This window comes from Amphiprion ocellaris, chromosome 5 (genome assembly GCF_022539595.1).
Source record: "Amphiprion ocellaris isolate individual 3 ecotype Okinawa chromosome 5, ASM2253959v1, whole genome shotgun sequence".
Taxonomy (NCBI): domain Eukaryota; kingdom Metazoa; phylum Chordata; class Actinopteri; family Pomacentridae; genus Amphiprion; species Amphiprion ocellaris.
In genome coordinates, this window is record NC_072770.1 from 27156597 (window position 1) to 27166357 (window position 9761).

The 9761-nt window shown below is 37.1% G+C and overlaps 1 long non-coding RNA gene across 1 annotated transcript in view; it reads right to left on the reverse strand.

Annotated features, from left to right (window-relative positions):
* Positions 1-1223: 1223 nt before the first annotated feature.
* The window catches only part of LOC129348842 (uncharacterized), a 109831-nt gene continuing 101293 nt past the window's right edge, over positions 1224-9761 (reverse strand). The window contains exon 2 of the long non-coding RNA XR_008601561.1: positions 1224-2575. This is a non-coding gene — a long non-coding RNA (uncharacterized LOC129348842). The remainder of the gene's footprint in view (positions 2576-9761) is intronic.

A 9761-nucleotide genomic window follows, 5' to 3' on the forward strand; every position in this document is an offset into this window, starting at 1 on the left:
GACTCGTGGGTCTGAGGACGCCGCCGAGCCTCGTCCCAGCCGGCCTCCTGTCTGTGGGTGTTTGAGTGCTGAGAGGTTTGTGGATGCATGTGAACGTTCTGTGTTGAAACAGCAGCTTTGGACTCAGTAACGCTGGGAAAAACCAAGAGCTCCTTTATTTGTGACTTCCACTAAAAAAACTGATGAAAATAAGTTTGCCAGGGTTCTGACTGATAACAGATTATTAAATAATGAAAATAATCGTTTAAATATTCCTTTAAACAATCCTTTTAGGTCTACATTTCCTTTACACTGACTTCTTGGTATATGTACAAGTATTTTGGGTGGAATATACCATTAAGCCCTGATGTTCAAGGGTTCTTCTGGGAATATACCATTAAACCAACCTTTAGGTAAATGTTCCAGGATGTTGAGTAGAATATACCATCAGATCAACCTTTTAGGTCTACATTGGAAGATTTTAGAGTAGAATATTACTCCAAACCATCCTTTAGGTCTACATTTAAGGTGGAATACTCCTTTACACCAAGATTTTTTGGTCTACATTGAAGGATTTTAGGTGGAATATTCCTTTGAACGAACTTTTTAAGTTTATGTTCAAGGATGTTGGGTGGAATATACCATCAGACCAACCTCCAAGGTCTACAGTAGTGAATTTTAGATAGAATATACCATTAAACCCACCTTTTAGGTCTACATTGGAGGATTTTAGGTGGAATTTTCTTCCAAACCATTCTTTTAGTCTACATTTAAGGATGTTTAGGATGGTATATTCTTCCGAACCAAATTCTCAGGTCTACATTTCAGGTGGAATATTCCTCCATACTAACTTTTTTGGTCTACATTGAAGGATTTTTTCTAAACCACCCTTTCCGGTCTATATTTGATGTTTTAGGTGGAAGATTCATTTTAACCAGCCCCTCAGGTCTCTTTGAGGATTTTGGATGGAATACTCGGTTAAACCAACATTTTAGGTGCATGTCCAAGGATTTTTGGTGGAATGTTCCTTTAAGGTGGATGTTTGAGGACCTTGTAGGTGGAATACTTCCTGAAACCAACCTTTTAGGTCAACATTCAAAGATTTAAGGTGGAATATTCCTTTAAACCAACCTAAATTTCATGTTTTGATCATTATCAAGTGAGAAACCTCAATCCAGACTCCTCATAATGACATTTGAGATTATGCTGCTGTTATTTGTTTAGTCCAGACTAAATGACAGAAATCCACAACTGTAATTTTATTTCAGGACTCAGTTATTAAATGTCAAAACAATCCATGTGACTCTAAAAACTCAACAGCTGTACAAACTCTAAGATTAAACTCTCCACAAGGATCCAAAATAAGTTGGACTTCTACATGAGAGCTTTAATTATTCTTCATCTACTTCCTGAAAAGTTTGGTCAATAAAAAAGACAAAAACTAATATTTTCAGCTGAACTAAAGACAGACTGTGATTTTTCTGCTCACATGTTGTGTTGTTGTAAACTTACTCTTTCAAATAAACAGCTGCCTAACCCCCTGGAAACCAGCGTTTGTCCTGTTTTTGTGTTGCTCCTCGGCGACCCTAGACAGCCGGGTCATAATGTTTTTTGAGCAACACACCATACTATGACGTTTTTACAATGATGGTTCTACTATGGAACCAGTTTGACATGTTCAGGTGTTCTTTGTGTGAAAACTCAGAGATTTCAGGTATCAGAAGGTGGTTTTCAACTTTCTTTGTTAACTTTATGCTTCAACTTTAAATTAAATTTCCTTCACTAACCCCGCCCTCTGGACTTCCAGTAAGCTGTGTTCCTATTGGCTGTCCAGGTGGCTGCTTGGTGTTATCAGGAACACCTGAGCAGCTCAGTGTCTTCCTGCTTTATTTAGCTGCAGACAAACATTTCCTCTGCTTCTGTTCACCAATGAACCGGGTTTGGTTCCGTTGCTTCAGTTTGTTCTTTAGGCGTTGGCTTGCAGCTTCCAGCAGTAAAATCATCTTTAATGTGTTTCTTGGTGTGTTTTAGGGCTTTGTACTGGATAGTTGTCTTGGTAAATGAGGTTCTTTAGCCACAGTTAGCACATGGTGCTAATGTGTGCAGTGATTAGTGGATTTGGTGCAGCTGAGTTGTGTCTTTATCTTGGCTGTAGTGAGTCTTTAGAGATTTTTGGTCAGACACATTCTGTATTCTTGTTTGAGAACCAACGTTGGTTGTCCAGAAGGTAAGAGTTCCTGTCCTGATTCTCTGTTCTCAGAGGTTCTCTGGTAGGCTGCAGGAGACTTTAGCGTTTGGGTTGTGCCAGTTTGGTTTTTGTATGGTTTCATTTGGACGACTATCTTGAGGCCCCTCCATGTGGTTTAGTGAGGTTTTCTGTAACAGTTCTACAAAGCAACCTGCAGCAGAAGAGACTTTGAGAGTTTTTAGAAAGTTCTGGAGACCAGACTTTAGAGCAGCAGAAACATTTGTCAGCAGTTTGAGCAGGAGAAGGTGAGCTTCAGAGTAGAAATGAGACAGAAACCTTCTTGACCCGTGTGGTGAGGTCCTGTACCAAGAGTTTGAGCAGGTTGTGAAGAGTCTGTAGTTCTTTGGTCTGAAAGCACAAGAAGAGTCGACTCATTAAAGGAGAAAACAGGAGATATTGTTGGTTCTTCTGTTGCTCTGCAGTTTCCTTAGACTGAATATCAAGTTTATATTTTAAATGATTTACCATGTGAACCCAAGAAGACTTCAATAAACTCCCTCCATCCCCTGGACACAACATATTTTATTACCATGTTAAATCTTTTTTTGTTTGTTTGTTTTTGAGTTTTAATCATAATTTTAGCATAGTTTTTTCTCTTTGCTTGTTTAGTTTTGTAGTCTGTGTGAAAGGTGCTAAACAAATAAAGTTGAATTGATAAACTGAATAATTGACTAACTCATGATTGTGACAACAGAAGTATTTTCATTGTGATTTAAAGGTTTGTTTCATTTTTAAGGTTGGGGTTAAAATCTTGACAAAAAAGATTGAAGAAATAAACTACAGTAAAAAAGCAATTAAATCAAAGGAAAAAAACCATTTAATATAATAAAACTTTAAAAAAGAAAATTAAACATTAAATACAATTAAATTATATTAGACAAAATATTTAATTAGATAATTAAATGGAAGATACAAAGCATGTAATTATCAAATTAAACAAATTTTTTTAAACAAAAATATTAAACATTAAAGATGAAATATTTTAGATAATTAAATATTTAAAAAATACAATTAAACAAGAATATTACACATTTAGAAAAATACAAAACATTTAATTAGACTATTAAACCTTTAAAAGTAAAAACATTTAGTTAAAAAATTAAATGTTTAATTAGAAAATTAAATCTTCAAGACAATAAAACTTTAAATAGGAATTAAACAGAAAATACAATGAAGCATTAAAGAAAATTAAACACTAAAAGGTGGTAAAACATTTAAAAAGAAAAACCTGAACAAAGATTTAATCGAAAAATTAAACATTGGGAAAGAAAAGGAAATTTTTCAAACAAGACGATAAAACATTTGAAAAAACAACAAACATTAAAAAGACAAAACATTTGGAAATCAAATCAAACATTAGAAAAGAAAGGCGAGAAAAGAGCAAAACTAAATATTTAAGAAGAATCAAACTAAAGACAAAACATTTGAAAAGACACCAGTTAAACTTTAGAAGATCAAATTAAACAGAAGAAACAATAAAATGATCAAAAGAGCAAAAACAGATAAAAGTCTTAGTGTTTTCTAGTCTGAAATGAAAACATCAAGTTGTTTCTTCAAACATTTCCTCTTTCTATGTTCTTGGTTTGATTGTGGACAGATTTGCTAAGAACTCATTTCAGAAAACTGATTTCCAGATAAAGTCTACTAAAGGTTGAAGGCATTTATCAAACTAATGTTACCTTCTGATCTCCACAAACTTTACTGTTCAGTGAAGAGAATCAAAGTTTGTTCAGGATTTCTAAAAAACCCACAGGTGAAGGTCTGAGAAGAACTCGGATGGATGGTCTAAATGTGAAATCAAGACTCATGGTCACAAGTTTTAAGGCTTCTGTTAACCAGAAAGTTCAAACTAACAGAGAAGTACTGAGAAACTTTTAAAACTTCAGCCCTCAGACTGTCTGAAGGTTCAAACTAACAGAGAACTACTCAGAAACTTAGAAGATATCAGTCCTTGGACTGTCTGAAAGTTCAATCTAACAGAGAACTACTGTGGGACATAGAAAATTTCAGCCCTCAGACTGTGTGAAAGCTCAGGTCCTGAGGACTTGGGAGGTCTGGAGGCTTGGAAAGTCTTGGAACTGAGGGTTCAACCCTCCAGCACAAAGGCTGAAGTCCAACCTCCTGAGAGAAACGGTCGAGTCGAGACTCGAGTTTAAAAAAAAACACGAAAATGGCAAAAAATAGATGATAAATGCGCAAAAAAAAAGAAGAATTAGTATCTCTGAGCGAATAGCTCAGGAGGATAAGAGACAGACTACCAAGTGGAAGGTCGCAGGTCAAGACCCGCCACTGGCAGTTTTCTTTGTTTGTCTTTGTGAGGATTTTGATAAAACTTAAGAAGTGTCTGGTCTTGAACCAGCGACCTGCAGCTCCATAGGCATAAAATCCTTAACTCACTGAGCTACAGATCAGATAAAAAGAAACAAATTCGTCGTCCCTTTGGCATCGTAGTTTCCGAAGTGACCACATGGGTGGAGCCAAGGCGGAGTCTGGGTGGAGTCAGGGCGGAGAGTAGGCGGGGAGGTGGGGGGGAGAGTGAGGGGGGATACCGCCACCCACTCTCCCCGCCTACTCTCCGCCTCTGACTCCACCCAGACTCCCCCACCACCCACCACACCTTCCCCCGCTCAAACCAGTTCTAACGAGTCTACCACGAGTTCTTCGAGTCTCCAAGAGTTCTTCGAGTCTCCACGGGTTTTCCCGAGTTTCTGGAGTTTCCACGAGGTCGGAGGCAGAACAAGCCTGTCATGAAGAGGTGTTGAAGTCGGCCAGGATGGACTGACTTTTTACAGCGGGACTAGAAGGAAGACGACTAGAAGAGCAGGTCTTTAACCCACCATCCATAAAATCCATGGAGTCGGCTCAGAGAAATGAAGAAGGTCAACTTTTATCAAACCTCCATCCAGATGTTCAACTTGATATCTTTACTTTGACATTTTTAGCACCACTAACCTTTAGTATCAACACTTTATTATCCTTTATTAGGACTTTAATGGAATCCACCAGCATATTAAGCTTTTGTTGAGAAACTTTATTCTTGTCATCGTTGGGACTTCAGTATTTAAAACTGTTCCTTCTATTTGACCTCATGTTTATTAGTTTTAGTGGAGAAAGTTATTTTAGTTGTCGATTAGTCTCTTAAAAACCAAATAATAAATTGGATTAGTCAAGAGGTTAAATTTTCTTACTTTGTCATATTTTAAATATGGCAAAAAATATAAAAATAAAAGCGTCTTCAGGACAATTTGACCTGTATTTGGCATTAGTATAAATAAAATTGAATTCAAATTGTATGTATCTTGTAATGTTGGAGTAATTCAGCCATATATGTTGGAAAACATTTTCTTTGACCATTAATCTGTTGATTGTTTTCTCCAGTAATTCATTTCTTGTTTTGGTTTATAAAATGTCAAACCCTAACATATTCAGTTTACTGTCATAAAAACCAAAAGATTTACATTCATGATGCAGGAATCAGGGCAGTTTGTCACTCTTTTATCTTAGTTTAGTCAGAAAGATAGTTGATAATGTGTGAATTGTTGCAGCTTGTGAGACCATAGAAGGTGTTAATCTTTGGGGCCGAGTGTCAAAAAACATTTAGAAACCAACATCAACAAAACACTCGACAAAGATTTGAACATCATTTGCATGACAATGTAAAATTAAAGGGACATCTATTTCCAACGTAAATGTGTATATTCATCCTCTGGAGCTTTCTCTTCACATCGTCTTCCCCCACCTGGGACTGGTCTTGGTCGGGAGCATGTGCAACAAACATTTGAAAAACTGCACTTTAACATCAATGAATGACACTGAAGTTTATTCTCTACATAAATGAGACTGATTCAGGATGTGCTGCTTGTCATTAACTCCTAAGTTTAGGGAAAGTTCAAACAAAAGAAGGACAGTTCAGATAAGACTTGAGAATGAGCTTATTCTGAACTATACATCTCAGATTTTCTGAGCATTCAGCACCTACAGCAAGATTTTTTAACAACAAGAACTCAAGAGATTCCAGAAGTTGGAGAGAGTTAGCTCTTAGCTGAGCCAAAAGAACATGTGGGACGCTAACCTAGCAAACATTTCAGACTTTCCTTTGTGAATTCTGAGAAATAATTTCTATATAATGACAGAGCTACACATCTTAACTCAGTCTCATTAAAACAGACTCTAATTCATTGTCATTCATCCATATTAAAGTGCAGTTACCCAAAATGTTTGTTGCATGAGCTCCAACAAAAACCTGTCCAGGTAGAAGGCCACTTTGACAAACAGGAATTGGATGATTCCAAGCAGGTTTATAGAAGGGGGAACCGGACTGTACTAAGTGTGGTCGAGTATAGGGGGGTGTTTTGTGGGCTTTTAAGGCTGAAAATGATTATTGGTGAGGACATTTTGGAGTATATTCATTTGGATATTTCATTTGCAGTAAATGAAAGTATTTAAAATCTTGGAGTTAAACTTACAAGAACACAAACTTTAAACAGGAAAACTTTGTTGATACGTTTTTGTTTTGTTTACAGATGTTAAGTTAAAGGAGTTTTATTCGTGACATATAACTCAATCAAATCACTCCAGAAGACAGAGCGACCACAGGTAGATTAAGGTTCAGAGCCAAAGTAGCGCCATTTTTAAATGTATTTATTACAGTAAATCAGTAGAAAAATAAAATACTGATAATCAGTAAATCAGTCAGCCCACAATTACTACAATTCTACAATGTATGTCTCTTTCCTTTGACTTGTTATTTGTACAATCTACAAGTATATGATGGTGTTTTTTCATACCAAAGGCTATACTATGATGTTTTCTAAGAGACATACTCTGTTTGTTCTGGCCCTGGGTCACTGCATTCCTCCTCTGTTGTTTTCTGGATTGTACTCAGCTGCATGCCTTTGTCCACCCGGCCTCCGTTGACTCGTCCCGCCTGCCGTCTCTGGAGCTGAAGCTGGATTGGGAACAGACCAAAGTACAGTCCAATCACTAATGCCAGCTGCCTCTCAAAAGGCTCCTTCATCTGGCAGGTGGTGGCACTTCTTCTGAGGGGAAGCTGAGCTGGCCCGGCAGAACTTTGGAGATGTGTTCCCAGTGGTTGGTGGATGTGTAGGGAGATAGAGAGGGACCTGTGAATTATTCAGAAAGGAAAACAGAGAACCCATTGGTAGTTTAGTTTAGGGTGCTACTGCGGTGTGTTTTGGGGTTTTAAGAGGTGAACAGGAAGAGTTGTTTTTTTTTGTACTGATTATTTTTTACTTTGTCCTGGTTGGAATGCCCCTCAATGTCAACGTAAAAGTTCACTTTTAGTTCTGTTTATTTATTTTTATTTTACTAACACCCATTGCTTTTAACCACCCCCTCACATGTTGTGTTGTTGGTAAACTTACCTCTTTCAAATAAATACTCATCTAAACCTCTGGAAACCAGCGATTGGACTGTTTTTGTGTTGCTCCTCACCTACTTCAGACAGCCAGGACAAAAACAACGTTTTGTGGACTAAAGGCTATAGGATGACGTTTTTAGAGCGACATGCTATACTATGACGTTTTTAAAGCGACATGCTATACTATGACGTTTGTTGGGCGGACACACTATACTATAGGCTTTTTAAAATTGACATATTACTATGACGTTTTTTTTTGTTTTAGTTTTTTTTTGTTTTTTTACCAACATATAAGAATTAGAACAGTTTTAAAAAATTACTATACTTTTACTTGTGCAATGAAATATTATTCTATGCATTTTTTAGATGACATATACTCTGATGTTTTCTTGAATAACATATTATTTTGACAATATACTGCATTATGACATTTTTTGAACCACATATCATACATGACAATTTTAGGCAACATCCTATCATTTTGCACTTTTTGAACCACATAATAATCAGTTGGGTTTTTTTGCCGACATGCTATACTATGAACTACAGGCCATACTATGTTATTCTTGAAAAGTATACTATACTTTGACATTTTCTGAACTACATCCTATACTATGGCATTATACACAGAGTGCTTTGGTTACATGTTGATTTATAATCTAGATTTTTTTCTGTTTTGTTTGTTGAAGGGATTACCACAGACCTGACTGTGAACACCGTTGACACCCACCTGAGGGAGATGCTGCCTAAGATCTCAAGGCCGCTTGGTCGTGGTCTTTCTGGTCCTGCTCCAGAACGCCTTCATCAACTATGTCTTCTTTTGAAGAGGCCCTCAGATGCTGCAATCTCTGACCTTAAGGAGGAACTGCTACTTTCACTCTGTAACGAGACGGCGGGTATTTTAAAGACCCAGCTCCTGGTGGCTTGGAGTGAAAATTTAACACCCATCAAAACGGAACTACAGACAGGTAAATCTGAGCTGTCGGTCAGTATTTCAAACATCAAGTCCGACCCAGCTGCCCTAAAGCACGCTGTGGGTGAAACGGAAACTTCACTCTCCACATCACCGACAACATCGTCACACTCCAAAGCAGAGCACCTGTCTGCTGAACTTTTAAAAGTGGACTATAAATGTGAAGAATGTGAGCAGCAGCAGACTGTGAGCAGCGGAACAGATGTGATCAGAAAGAAGTCATTTTCTTTTTTCTTTTCTTTCTGGTTGACTTGATGCTGTCAGATGCAGATGTTGGAGCTGATTCTGATCTTTCAGGATAAAAAAGTTGCTTTTCCTTCACAGACTTTTCAGGAAATTATTCTCTCAGGTTTCCTCTGCTATTTATATTTTTATTATCTGTGATTATTTCATTATTTCTTTACCGCAAAAATAAAGTTTGAGGCATAAAGACTCATTTAGTAATTTTAATCCTGAAATCTTTGATGTAGCAGAACTAAACTTCCATTTTCCTTCTTGTACTTCTGATACTAGAACTAAACGTATCTTCAACAGGGATCACCTGCTTTTAATGAATCAGCAGCAACATCACAACAACAAATGAGACAATTTTCAACAAATTAATGAAACTGATGCCATTTAAAACTATCAAAGTCTGTTTTAGTGTCAAATTAAAGCTGATTACTGACAACTAGAACATTAACGTTACTGTTTTAATCACATTTAAGTTTCCTGAACCTTACATTGTCAACCAGCCACAGTTTTATGAACTTAATGAACCACATTACATGAACACAACACACTTCAGCTGTTTACATGAATCTCAACACATTAGCTTGATGCTACGTTAGCTTTAATCAGACTACGACTGAGCAGCTAGCTCGGTTAGCATCGCTAACATTAAAGCTAATATTTACAATGCTAACTTTCTTCTCTGGTCAACACACACTGAAACAAACTCCACCAACATCTGGAGTGCATGGCACACATTACATCTGACACTAAAGCTGCATATAAAGTGCATTAAAAGCGGCACCGATACGAAAATAAACATTTACTTACCGAACTATTAGTCCTTTCAGTGTCTGCTGGTAGAATCAGCCGAAGGTAGAAAACTGGTTAAAACAAGCCAACGGGCAGGAAAACTGTCTGTGGAAAATGTTCTGCTGCTCCACCGATAAATAAACCAACATTTATTATAT